Source organism: Mesocricetus auratus, unplaced genomic scaffold (assembly GCF_017639785.1).
Source record: "Mesocricetus auratus isolate SY011 unplaced genomic scaffold, BCM_Maur_2.0 Super-Scaffold_100024, whole genome shotgun sequence".
NCBI classification, from domain to species: Eukaryota; Metazoa; Chordata; class Mammalia; order Rodentia; family Cricetidae; genus Mesocricetus; species Mesocricetus auratus.
This window is the reverse complement of record NW_024429205.1, coordinates 10,991,210-11,013,222: the sequence shown is the minus strand read 5'-3', so window position 1 is coordinate 11,013,222 and position 22,013 is coordinate 10,991,210.

Here is a 22,013-nt window from a genome sequence, read left to right as displayed (position 1 = left end):
GGGGCGTGCTCCTCCCGCCCTTTTGGACCCCCGGGCTTGCACCCGATGCCCTCAGCGCTCCAGCTGCGGGCCGAGTCTTGTTGAGCAGCATCCACCCCACGGGCCTGGGCATTACATGGCTTTAAAAAAAAAAAAAACAACAAAACTAGAGGGCCCCTGGGTGTGTGCTGGGAGGGGGAAGAAGGGTTTCTAGCCCGGTCCCTGCTTGCACTGCCTTTGTGTGTGTGTGTGTGTGTGTGTGTGTGTGCAAGCTGAGCTCTAGGCCCAAGTGGAACAAGGCCCGGCAGCGGGGCTGTTCGTGTGTGATCTCGAAAGAAGACGACGGGAGTGCAAAATGGGAGGCCGAGGACGCGCCCACGTAGGAACGAGACCGCAGGAGGTTTCTAGTTTCAAATTGAAAGGAAGGGGCGCCCCCCTTGTTTGAAAATAAATAAGTGCGGGCTATGAGGGTGGCGCCGCAACGCTTTCTTCGGCCGAAGGCGACACCTCGCGGAGACGGAGCAGAAAGCGGAGCCGCACCGCCCGGCCTCGGAGTGGGGCCACCCCCGCGAGACAGTTGGCGAATCCTCGCCACCGCGGGAGGGATTGTGAAACGCGAGTAGACGCGTCCCCCGAAGTCATCTCCACCTTTCCCAGCTCACGTTTCCGAAATCAGGGTTCGTCGACTCGGTGCAAACTACAGTCCACATCGCCCAAAGTACCGCTCAGTAAACCTTGCGTTCACATTGATGGTGGCATCAAGGGCAGTCACCATCTACTTGGCCTCTTTGTGCCCCGGCTGCCTACTTATGAAGTGGCGTTGACAGAAAGAGCCTGGCATCTTACTAAGGCCTTCCCTCTCTCCCATCTAGCCGCGTCTCACTTCCGTTCAGGCAGGCAAGCATTCTTAGGAGTCTGTTTGTTTCCGAAATGATGGGGTTAAAAATAACCGATTCCTGTCCCCCAAAACTTTCCAGTAATGACCCGGGTCTCCTGTGGAGCTCCTTTCACTACACATTCCCAGTGGGGTGGGATTTACTCTGAAAAAAAAAAAAACCCTTAAGCTTGTTTGTGGGGAAGCTTCTCCATTTCCCTCTAAATTGGAAATGACACCCTTCATTCACTTCGAAGAGAATTCCTAGTGAATCAAGTTCAAAATGCTGGGTATTAGCATGTGTGAAGCTTTCCCCATCTGCCCCTGAATGCCTACATAATTCTGGGGACCAAAGCGAATTCTAGGAAGTAGCCCATGAATGAGGGGAGAATCTCTCCTCCAAGATCTTTTCTTATTTGGATCACATATGTAAAACCCATTGCCCTTGCAAAAGCCTTTAACACCCGCATTTCCACACCCCTGGCCTCATCCAAACCAAGCCCCACTGCATTCTCCCCCGAGGTGCTGGCTCCTCGGAAACCTTGGCCTCCATTTGTAATTAGACATTCACAGCAGGGGCTGTATGGTAAGTGCTCCCGGATGTTGATGAAGGTGGGCACCATTGAAAGGGACTCTTTTAGGCAGCCAGATCTGGCAGGTTAGTTTTGTTTATTAGAGACACAGCGGGAGAGAGATAGGTGTGACTCCCGAACCCACTTTTTAATTTTTGTTTCTCTTTTTTGGTTGTCCTTGATGCAGTTTGGGGCTTTTTTTTTTTTTTTGGAGGGGGGAGGCGTGCTTTCTGCTTTTGAAATGGGGTCTCATATAGCCGAAGATTGCCTGGAACTCCACGTTTATCCAGGATGGCCCTGAACTACTGATCATGCCATCACCCAAATTCTGGGAGTACAGGTCTGTGTTACCTCGCCTGGCTTCTAGAATCTTCTTCAGAATTTCAACAGCCAGACACATAAAGGACACTGTCACAACTCCCTCAAGTAGCAGAAGGACTATGAAAATAGGCCATGATGGCCCAGTTAGTACGGATAAAAGTTCTGTCTCTTCACTCTGTTAAAAGACAAGATGTTTCAGAAAAGAGGGAACAGGAAGACCTGGTTACTCTATATGCCTCTGAGCAAATCGTTTATCTCCTTCGGACCTTAATCTCTAATCTCCTGCTCTTAATGCAAACCAGCAATTACTGAAATTACCAGCAAGTCTGAATCTGAAGGTTAGCAGAATGATAAAAGTAAGCAAGTATTTATTGGTACCTTCATTGGCAGGTAGAAAGATAAAAGACTGTTCATGGAGAAAAATTACCTAATAGCTATTCTTGGTGGATTCACGGAGAAACTCAGCCATTCCTCTTACAAATGTTGAAGCATGTCAAATTTCCAAGGGATGCACACTAGGAAAGGAATCCTTGGCTGGCTTGAAAGCCAAGGCTTGTTTGCATCGTGAGACCGAACATGGATCAGGATGGCAGCTCATGGCACTGGTCTACAGCAGGGGGGGAGGAGACACATCCCTAGCAGGGATGGTATAAATTAGAGAGAGGATCCGATTTATAAATTTCTTCTTTTCTTTACTAAATGGAATAGGTAAAAATAGCACACAGTTACACAAATCCAGGAGGACTTAATCCATGACTGGTTAGTAGGCCAACTATTTCATCCAGCCTCAAGGTTTCTCATGAGACCATTTTATTGGGTCCTAACCTCACCCCCCATAAAGATGTAGTCCATTTTGGTGGTGCATACTCAACACTCTAGCATTCCTGGGGCTGGGGCAGGAAGATAGGGGAGTTCAAAGCCAGCCTGGACTATACCACAAGACCCCTATCACAACAAAGCAAAACGCAACCCTGCACATTTTGCTTTTTAAATATTTTAAAAATCCCTGGGGACAGGCTGGCAAGATGGTTCAGCTGCTAAGGGTACTTGCTGCCAGGTCTGACTACCTGAGCTAAATCTCCAGGACCCACGATGCGGCCCTGCACATGGTGGAAGGAGAGAACAGACTCTTGCTAGTTGTCCTCTGACTTCCCCCTGTGTTTAGTGGCACATGGGTCACACATACACACACTCAAAATCCCGGCACTCGGGAGGCAGAGGCAGGCGGATCTCTGTGAGTTCGAGGCCGGGCTGGACCGATAGCCTCCAAAATAATACAGAGAAACCCTGTCTCGTAAAAAAACAAAAAAACAAAAAAACACTGGAGATTAATTGACTTCATTTTCTAAAAGTTGGAGAAACGAGGAGGAAGATGAGGGAGTATTGTATGAGGAAAAAGAAAAAAGAAAAAGACAGGAGGAAAAATAGAATATGAAAATAGTCCAGATGTAAGATTTAATTGCGAAGGTTAAAACTATGGAAGAAGACAGACTCATAATAGGAAATACACGTAGTTAAACATGGATGTGTGGGAATCTCACAAAATATGAGGCTTGAAGAAAAGTCAAATGACAGAAACTCATGTAGCATCCGAGCTACCTGGGGTTTGGGGGAACTGAGGGAAGGAAGCATGGACAGGTAAAGCTGTCTTCTCAGACCGATAAAGTCTCGGGTATTATTAATGCTGTCTGGAAGTTGCCCACAGAGTAGGTCACGGAGTCTACCTTGGCTGGGTGTCACAGAGTTAATTTTGACTGGGAGATAAGAAGCCTAGGGAGTAGATTCGGAACAACTGAAGTTACCTTTAGAGGATGTCTTTATGTAGATAAGGCATTCATATAGAGCAAGCTATGCCTACACTTGTAATTTACTGCTCCATTACCCTTGAATTCATCAGCACTCAAAAATGTCATATTTGGCATGGCACTTCCCCAGTGCCCTCAGAGGCAAAGGTTATTTCCCCTTGCACGAAGGGCTCCTATAAGCCGAAGGGGGGTGGGGAACAGCCAGAGAGAAATCTGGCTCCAGGACATGAATAGGTAATTTGCCAAATAGGAAATGAACATTGAGCACAGCTGTGAGATGATGCCCAAATTCACCAGAGTTCAGACAATGCAAATGAAATCTCCAGGAGAGTAACAATTCGGGTCTAGCATACTGCCTCAAAGTGGTGGTAGGCTGGAGGGTGGGAGATAGGAACCCTTTATTATACCATTGGTGCATGAGCCCCAAGAGTAGAAGTTAGTTCCACTCTAGAATCTGCCCAATAAGAGACGAGAAAGTAAGGGCTGTTGAAATGGCTCAGTGGGTTAGCACACCTGCCACCAAGCCTGGCAACTTGAGTTTGATCCCTGGGTCCTACATTGTGGAAGGAGAAAACTAACTACCCAAAGTCGTCCCGTGACCTGGTCCCATCCCTAACAAAATAAATGAGAATATAATGTAAAATTGTTTTTAAAAAGACAGGATGGTGGGACGTATCTGTGACATCGACACTTGGGAGGGAGGATCTGGAAGAGTATCAAGTCTAGGCTAATGTGGTGCCTATAGCTAAATCCCGCCTCAAAAAGAAAAGCAAAACAAAAAACAAACGGAGACTGGGTTTAATGGCAAACGCCTTCAGTCCCAACACTCAGCACTGAGGAGGTAGAGGTAGGCAGATCTCCATCTCCGTAAAGTTGAGGCTAGTCTGGTCTATAGACTGAAACATGCCCAGAGAGAGAGAGACAGACAGACAGAGATAGAGACAGAGACAGAGAGAGAGAGATTAAGACGTCACCAAGAATATCCACTGCCCCAAGACTGTCAACAACAAAAACACTGTTAGACTTCTCAGTGCCCATCAACAAGCTGGGTGAGTTGCCTATAATCCTAGCACTAGAAAGACCGGGTCCAAAGAAATGCAAATTTGATGTCAACCTGAGCTAACTACTAAGACCAGCATGGGTTATTTATAATGAGTTGAAGGTTAGCCTGGGTATTGTAGCAAAATCCTGTCTCAAAACAAACACCACACACACACACACACACAATCGAACGAACACACTCAGCATGCACGCACACCCACAGTGCAAACACCAGGGCCAAAAAGGGTAAAGGCACTTGCTACAAGGCTAGCAACCTGAGTTCAATTCCCTGGGACCTACATGATGGACAGAGAGAACTAACTTCCACAAATTGTCCTTTGACTTCCACAGGCTTGCCACAGCATGAGTGTGACACCTCTCCCCTCCATTAATAATGATATTTTCTCAGGGCCAGTACTCTTTTAACAATGCTAACCAGAGACAGCAAGCTGCACTTCTTAGCAAGCCATACAGAGCAGCCTTGGGGATAAACAGCAGGTACTGTTAAACAGCACTGTGTTTCCAGGCTATGGTGTTTGCTAGATTTTGAGTTATATTTATTTGTTTTAAAGTATGTATATATCTACATATACATATTTTTGATGCCAGGAATAGGACCCAAGAGTCTCTGTCATATTAGGTCAATACTTGCTCCAATACTGAGTTGCTCCCAGTATTTAAGGGTATTTAGGCTAAGGGCTCTAAATACCCTTAAAACAAAAACAAACAAACAAAAACCCAGCTTGGGTTTGTTGGAGCACGCACCACCGAAATCAAAGGCGTTGGAAAGATGGCTCAGCAGTTCAGATCACTAAGCTGCTCTTCTAGGAGAACTTGGTTTGATTCCTAGTACCCATGTGGCAGCTTACAATTGCCCATAATCCCAGTTTCAGGAGATACTATATAGATAGTAATTACTGTTATTTGAAAAGAAGCAAGTATAACATACCAACCAACTTTTAATATACTCACTAAGAAGAAAACATGCTACACATACTATCAGCAATGACTTTGAAACTGTCTATGCCTAGAGAAGAAAATAAGCAAGGCTGATAAGATGGATCAGTGGAAAAAGCCACTTGCCGCCAAGCCTGAATTTGATCTCAGGATCCAGACGGTGGAAGCAGAGAAACAACTCCTGCAAGTTGTCCTCTGACATCCACAAACCTACCAGGGCACACAAGGACCCTTGCCACACAGTCACAATAAATACATGTAACGGAGAGTAAAAAAAGGCATGCAAGGCATGGGTCAATGTGTCTGGCACTTGAGATGTGTGTATTGTTAAAATGTTTGGGTTTATCCAGTAACGAGACACAAACCGTGACTCAACGATCCCACGTGGAGTTTATTGGTAGACAGGGAGGGACAGAGAGGGTGAGAGGTAGCCAACCTGTACAGAGCTGAGAGAGAGAGAGAGAGAGAGAGAGAGAGAGAGAGAGAGAGATAAGATATGAGAGAGAGAGAGAGAGAGAGAGAGAGAGAAATGAGAGTAAGAGAGGAGATGAGATGGAAAGTAAGACAAGAGTAAGAGAGCATAAGCAGGCAGGGGTCAGTCCTTTAAAGGGGTCCTTTGCACCTGTGTGGTTCTCATGGAACTCTGGGCTGGCCAGAGTGCTGCCTGAGTGCATCCTGCTAGGTAACAGGGCAGGCCAGTGTAATGCCTGAACCTTTCAGTGTGTGTATTTGTATCTATCTATAATACCTGCGATGGTTAGATTAATTATCAACTTGGCACCACCTAGACTTGTCTGGGAAGACAGTCGAAATGAGAGATTGTCTAGATAAGGTTGGCCTGTGGGCATGTCTGTGAGTGATTACTGTAATTGAAGTGAGGAGACCCAGCACACTATGGGTAGCCCCATTCCCTAAGCAGGAATTCCTTAACTGTGTAAGAGTAGAGGAGGCCAGCTGAGTGGTAAGCACACGTGCACACATGCCTTCGTTCTCTCTCTGCTCTTGACTGTGGGAGGACTAGCTGTTTGGACTTCTGACTGCCCTTGATTTCCCTGCTGTGTTGGACTGTAACATGGAATTGTTAGCTAAAATAAATCACTTCTCCCCTAAGTTGCTGCTAGTTTTTGTTTTGTTTTTGAATAGAATAAAATAAGACTGGTGTGTGTGTGTGTGTGTAAGGGGGTTGGTTCTCTTGATGTTAGTAGTAAATTTAAATTTAAAATTTTAAATGATTTTAAAAATATTCAGCTATGTGTGTGCATTTGTCTGTAGGTTTATGTTACATGTATGTACAGGCCCATGAAGGCCAGAAAAAGACATGGATCCCTTTGGTCTAGAGTTACAGGTAGTTGTTAGCCACCTGATGAAGGTGTGGGGAGCTGAGCCTGGCTGTTCTTCAAGAACAAAAATTGCTCTTAACCCTTAAGCCATTAGTTGGTAGTCCAATTTTCATCAACAAGGTGAGCACAGCTAAGAAAAAAATATGTCAGAGTGTGTTGATTTGAATAGGAATGACCCTCATAGAGTCATTTGAATGCTTGGCCCATAGGCAATGACACTATTATATTAGGAGGTGTGGTCTTGTTGGAATAGATGTGGCCTTGTTGGAAGAAGTATCTCACTACAAAGGGTGGCTTTGAGGTCTTATATGCTCAAGCTGTGCCCAAGATGGCACACAGTCTCCTTCTACTGCCTGTTAGATCAAGATGTAGAACTCTCAGCTACCTCTCCAGCACCCTGTCTGCCTGCATGCCTACATGTTTCCCACCATGATGATAATGGACTGAACCTCTGAACTAAGTCAGCCCTAACCAATGCTTTCCTTTATAAGTGTTGCCGTGGTCATGGTGTCTCTTCACAGCAGTAGAAACCCAAACTAAGACATAGAGGTATCCCACACTTGGTGCATATTTTTTTTTATTGAGGTTACAGGAAAATTTCAAAGCTAGCATTGAGAGAGTTTGGTGGAGGGGGTGGTAGTGGGGATGGTGGTGAGTGGATGGGCGAGGAGTTGTATTGGTAACAGCATCTTTAATACCGGTTCTAACCAGAGTTATAAAACAGCCCTAACAAGCAAGATTTGGCTCCCCGTCCTCAAAAAGCCAATGACACAGCCTAGTAATAGTGGAGAACAGAGAGAAGAGATGTATTCAACTGGATCACATTGAAAAGAGGAATAGATAAAGCGATCCAGTGTTCCCTTGACCCCCCAGTTCATCTGTGAGGTCCTGACAGGCTTAGGATTGAATCGTTTTTGAGTGGTATTTGTGACTGAGAGTCCTAGTCAATGTGCTTCCGCTCATAATTAATCCATCATTGTCTTGGCTCCAGCTTCTCTTGCAAGGTGGTCTAATAATTTGTGAGAACTACATGGGATCTGTGAAACCCCTAACTTGAAGATAAGTCAACTCTCTGGCTGGAACCAGGCCCCAAGGCTTTTCCTTCCCCCAGCATGACAACACTGGGGAAATTCCAACTTTTTGGGGAGAGACACAGCTGTCTCTTTAGAAGACATTGGGTTGAGGACAGGACACCCTAAAATGTGGCATTTGGCTTGCTGAGCAATTTGCACTAAGAAAGAAGGTCTCTGTGTTTTGTTTTTTGCCCTCCCAGCTTACTCTGAATCCCCTTTACTTGCCTTAGGCAAGATCCTTCTGGATGAATCCAATTGTCCGGAACCCCTGTCCTGGACTGTCATCACAACGATTACATAATTGGGAAGGTGGACACCACACCCACCCCATCATGGTCATAGGCTCTCACCCATTCATCCTCCCATTCATCCTTCTGGTCCCCGACCCATCCTTTATTCTCTTCCTTCTCTACTAGGAAGAACCTGTAAGCTTCAGAATTTCACTGGGTTTTGAGTATTCATATTTCAATCTTGTCTTAAGTGCACAGCAAACTGCTTGCTTGTTATCTTCTTGAATTGAACTAATATCAGTTTATCTCATAGGCCTAGTCATCTGGCTTTCAAAGGACAAAAGGAATTACAATATAATAATAATAATAATAATAATAATAATAATAATAATAATGAAAACCAACAACAAAACCCCTCCAGTCCTATCTTCATTCAATGCTCCCAGTTTACTGACTTAAAAGTGGGAGAGTCCAACAAGCTGTGTACTCAAGGGCTGTCTATTTCCTGAATGGCAGCTTCAATAGACAGCCCCATCCGCACACATAGTGAAGTCTTCCCTCAACCCCAGAATGTTCCAGATGCTCGGGAGGAAGGCAGAGACAAAGGGAGCATTAGGCACTGTGGAAAGCTAAGTGACTAGGAAGCAATTTTGTTGGAGGGTTGGGATTTCTATATCCCCATTTTCCTGAAGCAAAAAGCTAAAAGATGTCCTCAGAAACAGGAAGCTTTTGGGGGTGGGGGTGGGGGTGGGGATTCGGGTGCAGGGTGGCCCTGCAGGTTCTATGTATGTGTGGAGGGCCTCAGGCTTCCCCTTGATGGAGTGCCAGGAAGGTGGGTACCAGTTTTACCTAGAGACTCTGGAGGGCTCCCAGGAGTTCTGACTCCAGGTCTGGCTTTCCAATCTCTCTCCAATCTCCTGGGAGGAGCAGCACCCCGCCACCTGTGTGCCTTCCTTATGGGATTATTTCCCTGGTGCCTGGCCAGCTATGCCTGCTACTATTTTCAGTCAGAGCTTCACTTCCAGTGGTCCTCAAGTTAGATGCCCAATCCCACCCAAGGCTTCTTGCTGATTTTATTCCCCCCCTCCTAGGCTGAATACTGGCCCCCTTCACTGAAGAGATGACCCTAGCCCTCAGAGGAACTGGGTGGAATTGTTAGAACTTGCCTGGGAAGTTTTCAGCTGTTTTCTGAGTTTCGATCATGATTGATGACAAGTATCAGTGACTCCATCAATTCGTTTCCAGAAACTGCAGCTTCTAGTCCAGTAACCCTTTCTCTTTCTTCTCTGTTTATTCACATTCTTTCCCTAGAGCTCAGCCTGAGGCTCTTCCAGCCTGTTTGAGGATTAGGAAGTGTGGCCTTGTTGGCAGAGCTGTATCGTTGAGGATGGGCTTTGAGATTTCAAAAGCTCACACCACTCCAGGTTAGGCTTTCTCTCTCCCTCCCTCCCTCCTTCCCTCCCTCTCTCCCTTCCTTCCTCTCTTTTGCTTGTGAATTTGCTTGTAAGCTCTTAGGTGCAGCTCCAGTGCTATACCTGCCTACCCGCTGTCATACTCTCTGCCCTGATGGCCATGGGTCATGGACTCTAATCGGTAGGGACTATGAGTCCCAAATTAAATGCTTTCCTCTACAAATTTCCGTGGTCATGGTGTTTTGTCATAGCATTAGAAAAGCGACCAAGACACTACGTTAGCACAGGGACAGAGTTGGTGTGTTTTGTTTCCAGGGGTGAATTGTTTCAGAGCATCACTCAAAGCAGTTCAGTATACCCATTAATGCCTCAAGGTCTGTTTCTCTGTGGTCAGCATGTCATGAAACACTCAGAGGCCACATCAGCAGAAGCTACAGATTCAAGTGGACTGCTGTGCAGCTTGCTCCGGTGGCAGATCCCGAATGTCATCCGTATGGCAAAATCATGACTGCTTTTGTAGACACATAGAACACAAATGTAATGAGGTCGTGCTAGCTTCTTCAAAGTTTTGAAGGAAAGACTGAGCACCTGGGAAAGGTACTGTAGGATTGGAGTCTCTGCAAGCGACCACAGGGTTACATGGGACTATGAGAGTCAAACTGAACCTGTGGTGGAGACCCCAGAAGACAGGTGACAACAGCATTTGTGGTGCCAAGGGAAGCTGTAGGCACCACGAAAGAAAAACCTGCCTATTACAGAGCCTGGGATGCTAAGTCTTCATTATCAACTTGACTAGATGTAGAGCTCCCATGGGAACACACTTCTGAGTGTGTCTGTGAAGGTGTTTCTACGGGAGAGGGACCATCGTCCCTGAATGTGGACAGCAGCATTGATGGGGCGGGGCCCTGAACTGAACAAAAAGGAAAAAGGAGCTGAGCATCAGGATTCTGTTTCTCTGCTTTCAGATTGAGGATGAGGTGTGAATGGACACCTCCAGCTGCCATACCCTTTCCCACCATGATGGACTGGGCGCCTTCGAACTGTGAGCCAGAGCCAGTCCTTTTCCCTTTAAGATGTTTCTTTTCTGGCCACAAGACCGAGAAAAGTGAGTGATACAGAAAGTTGGTGCTGAGAAGTAAGGCTGTTCCTGTGATAAATCTATGCTGCTCATGGGCCTTTGGTCTATAGGAGGACTAGAGAACTACAAAATGCTGTACATAGAGCTTAATGCGTCACCATAGTGATAATTCAGAAATGCCAAGAGAAAAGCAGAGAGCAGAGGCTCGCTCAGTAGGTTTCGAGGGGCATCAAGAACCCTGTGGTGAATCAACTGATGATGGGCCTTTCATGTTATATTCTAGCAAAGACTACCGCTTCACTCTGTCTGAAGGAGACTGCTTTAAGAAATAGTGGACTAAGTTTTTTGGTGTCGGAAATTTTAAGGCAGCCTAACATGTGGCACGGCTACTGCTTGAGGCTGTTTCTCAATTCTGCAACAGGAGAGCAGAAAGACGTGAGAGCCTGCAGCGTGGTGAGGGAAGGAGAGTGTAAAATGGCAGAGGAGGAGGCAGCAGACAAAGCAGCTGCACTTGCTGAGGAGATTAATTACGTTAAGGTGACATCTGAAGACCTTTACTGCACAACCCGAAAGGTGCCCAGGGACAAGACCCTACCCACGTGATGCTCTCAGTTGTAAAATACACATTTGAAAGGAGAGAGCGCAAGCTGAGAATGCTACCATAGAGCTTCTCTGCGCAAAAACAACCACCCAGGTATGCATTGTGGAGGGTTAGCCTTAGAGCCACAGACACCTCTGCATCCACAGTCCAGGAGATCAGGGCACACCTGAGCTTGCGGCAGAGCTTGGCAAGGTCTTCTACGAGGCACTGTTTCGAGGCACTGATGATGATGCCAGACTGATCCTCCTGCCTCTATCTGTCAAGTGTTACAGGCACACCCTAACACACACAATTTATTCAGTGATGGGCACGGGACCCAAGGCTTCATGCTGCTAGACAAACACTCTGCCCCTGCATTGTCATGTCCCCAGCTGAGTACTGGATTTTAAATGAACAAAACTGTAAGCAGCAACAGACACTTGAAACATATGGCCTTGAGATACACTTTAATTATATCTGTTTACGTCTACTTTTTAAAAAAATTATTGCATTTATTTATCTTGTATTGTGTATGTATGAGTGTGTGTAGACATAGGCATGTCACAACATGCATGTAGAAGTCAGACAGAATAGCTTTCTTTGGTCTGTTCTCTTTTTCCTCTGTATGGTTCTCAAGGTTCAAACTCATGTCATCAGGCTGCACAGCAATACCTTTCCCCACCAAACCATTTTGTCAGTCATGTCTACACCTGTTCTTCATGTTAATTTTCTGGATAAGCTAATTGAACATCCTTTCTCACCTGAATGAATTGATCCTTGTTGCTCCATTTGTACATTACTAGCCATGGGCGTTTTTACCTAACTCTCACTCCAACATGCAGGGCTTATTGTTTTCATACTCGGTTTCTATCGCAGACAACTGTGGCAGCCCCAGATCTCAGCATTAGCAAACAGCATAATTAGAATCCAAACCCTGGCAATCTTGTATTAAATCCTGTGCACACAATTCAATATGCATCTGTGCAGGCAATCTGACTTTGTTTTGTTTTGAGAGAGTATCTCTGTTCCCAAGCTGCTGGCTTCTTCTTCTTCTTCTTCTTCTTCTTCTTCTTCTTCTTCTTCTTCTTCTTCTTCTTCTTCTTCTTCTTCTTCTTCTTCTTCTTCTTCTTCTTCTCCTTCTCCTCCTCCTTCTCCTCCTCCTTCTTCTTCTCCTCCTCCTTCTCCTCCTTCTCCTCCTCCTCCCCCTCCTCCTCCTCCTTCTTTTTAGTTTTAAATCTGAATTTAAGTTTTGAAATAAAAATGCAACTAATGCTTATAAAATTGACACATGGGAACACACTTTAAAAAACCATCACATGCTACATTTACTTAGAGTTAATAGATTCAGTCTAAAACAAGCATCTACCAGTTATAAATGTGAATTCCTTCCTTTCTGTGAGCAAAAAGGAAGCTTGCACGAAATGCTGGACACATCAGGATAGCCAGTGTCGGCTCAGCACCTCCACTAGTGAGGCAGCCTGGATCACAGTCTCTCTGATGGGACTAGACTCCATCCTGCAGCTCCCCACCCTGGCTTCTAACTCACAGCAATCTTCTCATGTCAGCTTTCCATATGCAATCTAACTTTTTAGAAAACAGATCTTTAATATTGTGTATGAATTCTATTGGTGGTATTGAATGGGTGTTCAACTAATTCTTCAAACAAGGAAGGCCTCCCAAAGACATTAGTTATTTTCCTTGTTGCTATGACAAAACATTTGACAAAAACATCTAAAGTAAGAAGGAATTTATTGCCAGGTAGTGGTGGTGGCACGTTCCTTTCGTCCCAGCATTCTGTGGGCAGAGGCAGGTGGATCTCTGTGAGTTCAAGGTCAGCCTGGTCTACCTGGTGAGTTCCAGGACAGTGAGGGCTGTTACACAGAGAAACCCTGTCTTGAAAAAAAAAAAAACAGAATAAAGAAGTGAAAGGAAGAATTCATTTTGGTTCACAGTTTGAGGGTACATTCCTGGTCAAGATGGGAAAGACAGGGCCTCAGGAACATAAAGCAGCTGGTCACAAGGTATCCATAGTCATGAAGCAGAGGGAGATGAATGTCAATGATTGTCGGGAATCTCTTCTCTTACTCAGCTTAGGACCACAGCCCATGGAATGGTGCCACTCATACTTTTAGGTGGACCTTCCCACCACAATTAAACTCAACTCGGAAGTCCCATCACAGGTCCAGAGATGTGTCTCATAGATTATTCTAGAACCAATCAAGTTGACAACATCAACCATCACAACTCCACGCCTCCCAAAAGCTTCGAGCTAATACAATCATTGGGGAAGAGTTGGAGTTTTTGTTAAGTGTGTTTGTTCTCTGAGGCACAAGGATTCAATTCTTAAAAGACTCTCCAGCTCAGAGACAGAATTTCACTCCAGAGTTTACAACAGACAAGGGGAAAGCATGGGAAACTACAACCAAAAAAAGAATTTGGGAACAGTGAGAATAAAACAAGCAGTAAGTGGAGATATCTTGACAGGTACAGAGATCCTGTCAACCACATGTTTCAAGGAATGAGGCCTCTGACTCTACAGGAAGAAGTCTGTCTCAGGAGGTTGAACTAAGTTATTTTAAATTGATTCCCCCGGTAGGGTTTTTTATTTATTTTTATTTTATTTTTTATTTTTATTACTGACAAGACACACATAGGGCCCTTGGGAGTTCATCCTTGAGCTGATAGACTCTGTTGTCTGAATTCACTTTTGCAGTTGGATTATAAAACTGTTTCGTTTCTGAAGGTTTGGGTTTTTAAAGGCCATCAATCAATTGTTTGGCCCTAATTAATTTTGCCTGAAAGCATCTGACATGTTCACAGAAGTAGCAATTAACATGGAATGGTAGTGCAATCACCATCTCAACTATTTAAACAATGTGATTATATAATATCTATCAACAGAATTCTTGTTTTTAAAAAAATACACTTAGAGAAGTAGAAGCAGAGGTTAAAAAAAAAAAAAGCCTTGCTTCAGGGACTGGAAAATTCAGCTTTGGTTCTTCACCTCCCAGATCTTCAAGGTACAAGACAAGTTGTTGCCAGCCCCCTTGTGCTGACTTCCGACCGGTCCCACACACCTTGGGCCCTTGGAGCTTAAACACGCCTCCTCCAGGAGTCTGCCTAGATCATATCAGACAAAAGATTCACTGTGCTGCCTTGCAGTCGGTCTGCGTGGGGTCCACCCAGTCACCCTCCAGGCTCCAGGCAGAAGTGTTCACGTACCATGTCTCTCATTCTGCCCAGAGTCTGGGTAGTACTGAACCAGGATTGACTTACCCAGGACCTACTTTGTGCCCATGCGGACAGTTCAATTCTTCATAACCACCCCTTACTAGCTCTAAATGTAGACTATCTGTGCAACTTTAACAGCTGCTGCTTCATAGAGATGTTTCTATAATGTGTGGCTCCATCCTAGTCTGTTTCTTGGGGCAGGGAAGAATTTATTTGGCTTACAAGTTACACTTCATCATGAAGGGAAGCCAGGGCAAGAACTCAAAGTAGAGACCATGGAGGAATGCTGCTTACTGGCTTGCTCTCATGGCTTGCTCAACCTCCTTATGTAACCCTGGACCACCTGCCCAGGGTACCACCCACAGTGGGTTGGGACCTTCCGTATCAAAAGTTAATCAAGAAAGTGTCCCACAGACATGCCCACAGGCCAGTCTGATGGAGGGTCCCTCAGTTGAGGGTTCCTCTTCCCAGGTAATTCTACTTTGTGTCAAGTTGGCAATAACTAACTGGTACATTCCCAAACTCTTGAATCTTGCTCTGCTAGATCTGCCCTCCACATCACCAAGTTCATTCTTTCGGTGAATTTTCTTTCATTATTCCTGAGAGTGAAACCTGGCCACTGCCATTTTCTTTACTGTGCCTCTTTGCAATCAGTGTCCATATTTTATTTCCATATAAACCTGGTGCCAGAATGTGCACGTCTATTTTTTCCAAACACAGATGCTCTATACTTAACCAGGGAGTTCGATTCCAGCACACCTGGCATAAACTGAAAATATCTTAGGTGAGAAATGCACATAAAACAGCTCAGATGGCTAACACTGCAGCCCAGCGCCACACTACAATGCAGAGATGGCAACAGGCTCTTCTCATGGCCCAAATGATCACCTTTACAGGGGTGGGGAGACTTGAGAGCTTGTGTATGCATGTGTGTGTGTGTGTGTGTGTGTGTGTGTGTGTGTGTGTGTGTGTGTGTGTGTGTCTGCTGGGGATTTCATATCCAGTCCATCACTATCCTGGAGAAGCATTCACATCCAAAAGTCGAAGTCTGAGGTGTATGGATGCCTATTATTTTCACAACATAATTGAGTTAAAAAGCTACCAGGCTAGGGCTGGAGAGATGGCTCAGCTGTTAAAGGCTAGGCTCATAACCAAAAATATAAAAAGTTACCAGGCTAAACAAAAGTTGGGGACAATTTCTGTTGAAATCCATGCATAAAAACTGATAAAGAACCTTTGTCACAAATGGCCTGTATTCCCTTCAGTCAGCTTGGCCTCCATCCTTTGGCTTTCTCCAACATCCAGCCACCCTAGGCTCGAAGTCTACCACAGCAGCACCCTCTGGGAAAATGCTCGGGTTAGGTTTTACTTGGTGGAGGATCCAGGTAGCACCTTTTCTTCTAGCTGACAAGCACATGCAAGGCAAAATCAGATTGCAGTTAAGCACCTAGCACACATTAATTGTTTTATTTATCTCCTTTTTTTATTTCTTGACACTTGAGATTGAAGACAAGGCATTGCACACACATCTACTGATGAACCAGATCCCTAGTTCTTGGGTTTTTGAGATAGAATGCTATAATGTAGCTTAGGCTGGTCTCAGACACATGCATCCCAGGCTGTCTTTGAACTCTTGATCTTCCAGCCTTTGCCTTTTAAATGCTAATTAGCATCCCAAATAAGTGCTAGTATGTCTAATGCGTACATGATTTTCTTTAATGAGGGGGCCCACAAGGGCAAAAGAGCCCAGGGCCTGGCCAAGCCTGCGCACTGAGGGCCCGGGTCTTGCTTGCCACAGTTTATTCTTTTCTCTAGATGCTTATGCTCTTCTGTCTTTAAGCTACAGGCCATCTCTAAGGGTGTGTATGTAGAGAAGCCACACTCCCTACAAGAGTGCTGCAGAATCCAGAATGGGTAAAGATGTGGCAATCAGTCCACCCAGTACTCTGAACGACAATCCCAAAGGCTAAAGAATGGGCCCATCTGAGTTAAGCATGGCAGCAGATTCTCAACAGAATTGACAACAGAGTTCTGAGGCAGTAATGAGTCTGCATTAACTAAGCAAGGTACCGAGAAGAAGTGATGCTGAATTCTCAGCACTAAGTGAAACATCCACATCCATCCCTTCTGCGGAGCAAGGCTATGGAAACATATTAGAAGAGGGGGCAGAAAGAATGTAACAGCCCGAGGATGAGGGTGGCTGTGGAGAAATGCTGTCTTTTGGACATGGCAAGGCCATCGCACGCAGGAACTCTCAGCAGCTAAATTATCTGCTCAAAACCTGAACAAGATTAGACTAGTCAACATTGCAGCATGGCCTGGAGTTTGGTTCCTGAGACCCCACCTTTAGCTGAAGAGCTCATGGCTGCTAGGGAGGGAGAGTCATTCTTCTTTGGGAGGGGTGTGGTCACTGGTTGGTGGTCCATATTCCCAGTGGATGGCCCACATGAGAGCAGTACCAAGTGAACTTGGGGGGAGGAGGCAGAGGAGAAGGGGGAAAGAGGAAAATAAGTATGAAGCTGGGAAGGGGCCATGATGTTGGGGGGATCCTGAGAAGCTTGGAGATGGGGAGGGGCATGGATCTGATCAAAACGCACTCACTACACACATGTATGAAATCCTCAGAGGATAAAATAAGATATCCTAAAAGTAGAAGAGGAAAGTTTCATTCAGTTTCCATTTCTGCAGGCTGGGGACGTCAAGCTGAAGGTCAGCATACTGTAAGGTCCACCTTGCTAGAACAAGTAGCCACGGAGCCCTGAGGTTGTGCAGGTGTCAAGGGGTGACAGGGACTGAGCACCCTACCTTAGGTGTCTCTTGCTAATCTTGCCTTAGAAAGTCACCAACCCACTGGAATCAGGACCTACCCTCATGACCTCATTGGATCACTTTCAAGGACCATAGCAGTATGTTTCTTACCACCTCTTTATATTCATTGGTTATTTCTTTATTACATGGGTTCATATTTGTTTGAGGGCACATGTGCTACCATGTGGGTGGAGAAATCAGTGGACAACTTCCAGGATTCTGTTCCCTGTCTCCATCATATGGACTCCGGTCACTGGACTTATGTTAGGCTTGGCAGCAAGTTCCTTTACCCACAGAGACATCTTGTTAGTTTTCCACACTCTTAATACCTCACAGTGGCAATTAAATTTCAACACAGGTTTTTGTGGGCTCATTCAAACCACAGTATATGTGACAATCCTTAGGTATTTTGCCATGGCTTAAGTTTAATTGTATACATGTGATGTGTTTTGTTCAGTAGACTAGCTTCTCTGAGGGCTGTCACCAAATGAAGTTTGGGTATTTTTGTTTGTTTGTTTATTTGTTTGTTTGAGACAGGGTTTCACTGAATAGTCCTGGCTATCCTGGAGCTGCTTCTGCCTCCCTGGGATTTAAAAGCGTGCACTACCACTGCCCAGTTTATTTTGCTTTTTTGAGACAGAGTGTCATGTACGCAAATCTGGTCTCAAATTCATAATGTAGTTGAGACTGGCCTTGATCTCTGGATCCTCCTGGATCAACCACATGAGTACTAAGTTTATAGGTGTGACCCATCATGCTGGGCTCAAGTATGATCATCGACAGAATGGACACAGTTTTCCCCCATGGAAGCCCCTATTCTGATAGAAGCAGTGACTCACTCTTTTTAGAGTCTAGTGTCATGGGGTCCTGGACTGCATTGCTTAATGCCTCATTGACCAAATTCAGCTAGTCTTTTAGTCATCTCTGCGCAGAACAAACCTGATCAGAAGCAGGACAGTGCTACGGCATCCAGGACAAGTGCATCCTTCTACTGATTATCTAGAGTTTTCTTCAAGTAGGCTTATCATCTATATTAGTCCCTTTTCCGTTGCTGTAGTAAAATGTCCTGACAAAAGCAACCTAAGAAGGGAAACCTTTATTGGGAGACACCAGTGATGATGGTGGTGAGAGCATGGCAATGGACAGGGCAAGCATGATGGCAGAAACAGGAAGCTGGCTGGTCACAATTGCATTCACACCTAGGAAGCAGATCTAGAGAACAGGAAGTAGGGTAAAGCTACAAACTATCAAAGCCCACCTCCACTGACATACTTCCTTTAACAAGGGTCTATCTCCTGAAAGTTCTATACTTTTCTTTTTTTTTAAAGATTTATTTATTTATTATGTATACAGTGTTCTGTCTGCATATCAGAAGAGGACACCAGATCTCATTATAGATGGTTGTGAGCCACCATGTGGTTGCTGGGAATTGAACTCAGGACCTCTGAAAGAGCAGTCAGAGCTCTTAACCTCTAAGCCATCTCTCCAGCCCCAGTTCTATACTTTTCTAAGTAGCACCACCAACCTGGGAAATGAAACACACGAGCCTATTGAGAATACTTCTCATACAAACCATCACAGCATCCGGTGGGAGCTCACATGAGTTCAGGAAGAGAGCAGGAGTGGAAATCAGTCCTGCGAGGTAGCATCCCTCCAATTGCCCACCAGCAGAAACGTCTGCTTATGCTGAAGGCCTGCATCATATAACAGCTCCTCCTCCTTCATCTTTTGCTTGCCTCTTGTCTCTGCTGGGGCCGGAGCCCACTGTGCTCCAGTCTTTCCTTTCACTGCTTGCTTCTCTCCACTACAGCAGAGCAGGTGGCACTTAGCTCCGAAAGCGCTGATTCAAAGGAGACAGAGAGAGCATGAATGGTAGGAAAGGACCTGGGTCCATGCCACATGAGTGGGCCATATGCTTTACTGGCCCTGGAGATGCTTAGCCTCTACCTGGATCTCTGTGTTATTAACAGTATCCATTTTCACTCTCAAAAGTGTTGTGGTTTGGTCTATGAATTATATACAGAGACTACGTTTGAGGACCATGTAATGAAATGAAAGGTAATAGACCCACAGGAGCCTTATGGAACCTACCATGTGTTCATACATGTAAAGGGCAGATATTCAAGGTACAGCTGGGGTACTCAGTTGACCTCAGAGGACTTGCGGGAGAAGATAATGTAATGAAAGCCGTTCCCTCCTCCGTTTTGTTTACTGTTGGGCACCCAGGACTTGGCACTATTCCTGGAATACATTAATTCCTTGATAAATATTTGTGGGAGAGAGGGAGGGTGGGAGGGAAATTGGGGAGAAGGAATGTTCCAACAAAACACCATCTTTGCTAGAGGCCATGGACGCATTGGAGTTGTGAAGTCCCTTGTTAGGAATAACATCGAAAGGTATGTGCCTTCCCACAAGAGATATGTTGACATCCTATCCTCAGTGTTCCATAATGTGACCTTCCTTGGAAACAGCTGTTGCAAATGTCATTAGTAAAGATGAGTTCATGAAGTAGAGGGGGAGGGGAGTTGCTAAACCAATTCAGGTTGACTGGTAGCCTTATAGGAAGACAGCAATCAAGAATAGAAACATAGGGACAACACTTTGTGGGGACAGAGATTCAGGGATAATACCATGTGAAGACAAGATGACACCAGCCTGTGAAAACAGAGACCACGTGATGTGAGAACATACAGAGACAACACCACGGGAAGACAGAGACACAGGAACAACGCCATGTGAGGACAGAGACATGGGGACAATGCCTTGTGAGGCTAGAGACTCAGGGACAATACCACGTGAGGATAGAGACAAAGAACAATGCCATGGGAACCAGATACATGGGGACAAGGCCGTGTGAGGACAGAGACATGGAGACAATGCCATGTGAGGGCAGAGACACGGGGACAACACCATGCGAGGACAGAGCAGCTCCAAGTCAAAAATCTCAGTAACGCCAGAAACCAGCCAGAGTGTAAAAAGAGGCAAGGATGGATTCTGTCATGGGTTTCAAATGAAGCCGATGCCTTCATTTGACTGTCCGTACAGTCTGTCCGCTGCAGTCATCCGGTCTGTCGTGGGTGTTTAGGCTGATCCTCAAAACTAATCCAGAAGAGAGACTGCCTTGCATGGGGATGAGAGTGGAATGGTACTGGGGATATCTTTCAGTGAGGACCCGTTGAACTTCCATCTTGGAGCCAGGCTGCTCTGACAGATGCATGTGGCAGAGCCTCATGGTCCACTGTCTGTCCCCATGTCGGGACAAGTGGCTTGCAGCCAAACAACCACCACCAGAGCAGCAGACACCGCATGTGTCCCTGTCCATTTCAGCTTGGTACAGCTCCAGCATCCTTCAACAGTTCTTTCTGTTCAGCTGCCCATAGTTCCTCAGACGCCAGTGTTTGCAGAAACTCCCAAAGACAAGGAAGGCCACCACTCACTGACGACCCCAGATTCTAGTCCCAGAGAGCATGGAGGATACAGGGACTCTCCCTGCTCACAACCTCTTCCTGTTAGTTCACAGAATACCTCTGTTCTCCAAATTATCCTCCCACACGTGAGGATCCCCCGTGCCAGGAATTCCTCACCTACCTCCCCATCTCTGCCTGCCAATGCCCAACTTTATCTCAAATCCTCCTGCTACTCCCTGCCAGGAGGAGTCCTCACGCCCCCATCACTCCTCTGTCCCACATTTAGAGTCATCTCTCCTTCCTTGATCGCTCCCCCATGACACACTGACTGCATCCTGCTGCTGCTGCCTGCTGTACGATCCAGATAACTGTCCCCATAAAGCTCATCTTTGAAGTTTCACTCCCAAGAAGGCAACTTGGAGTTTATAGAAGCTTGGAGGTGGATCCTTGTGTGAACTGTTTGGACAATTGGAGGTCCAACCTCAAGAGGATTGTGATCTTTTCTCCTTCCTCTCTCCTCCTCCCCAGTCATGAGATGACCATGAGGTGCCCCAAAGCAGCAAGGTCAGTCAATCAAACCCTTTCCTTTGTAAGCTGATTTCTTGTCGATATTCGTTAGAGTGTGAGGAAGCCAGTTAGGTTTCTTGTCACATGCCACTTTGCAAATAGATGCTGATGATGTGTTATCCCCCCTTCCACTGTTGGTGCTATGACTCATCTACTTATAAATATTTAATAAGAACATGGAGAAATTAAAGCATGTCCAAGACACAGAGAACTCTAGGTGTGGTGGGGAACAAACAGTCTAATAAACAGAAATCCTGATCTTTGGAGGCCTCTCAGGTCAAGGCAGTTTTGAGACAGGGTCAGGACAAATCTATGTAAGTACCACAGGTCTCTTCCTGGGCTTCATCTCCTGTCTGTGTCTCCTCTGTCTGCTCTGGTCATCTAGAACTTCCAGTCAATTCTAACATGCTCCAGTTCCCTGCTCATCATGATTTCTGCACCTGTTTAGACCCTTGAAGTTCTGGACTCCCTACTTCCTCCAACCTTGGCAGGACTGACTCCTTCACTCTTCTGTGGACTTAACATGTTAAGACCAAAAGCAGGGTCCCATACTTCTCCAGGTCTTTGCCCGCACGGATCAGACCTTGAATTATCACTGTAACCCAAACCACACATGCCCTGTGTTTCTGTGTCAGTTGTCTCCAGAATGTGATAGACCCAGACCAGAGAAAAGACTGGGTGAACGATTGCCAGTCAAGCTGAGACAGAAGGCGCAAGAGAGATGCTCTCTGTTAGGGG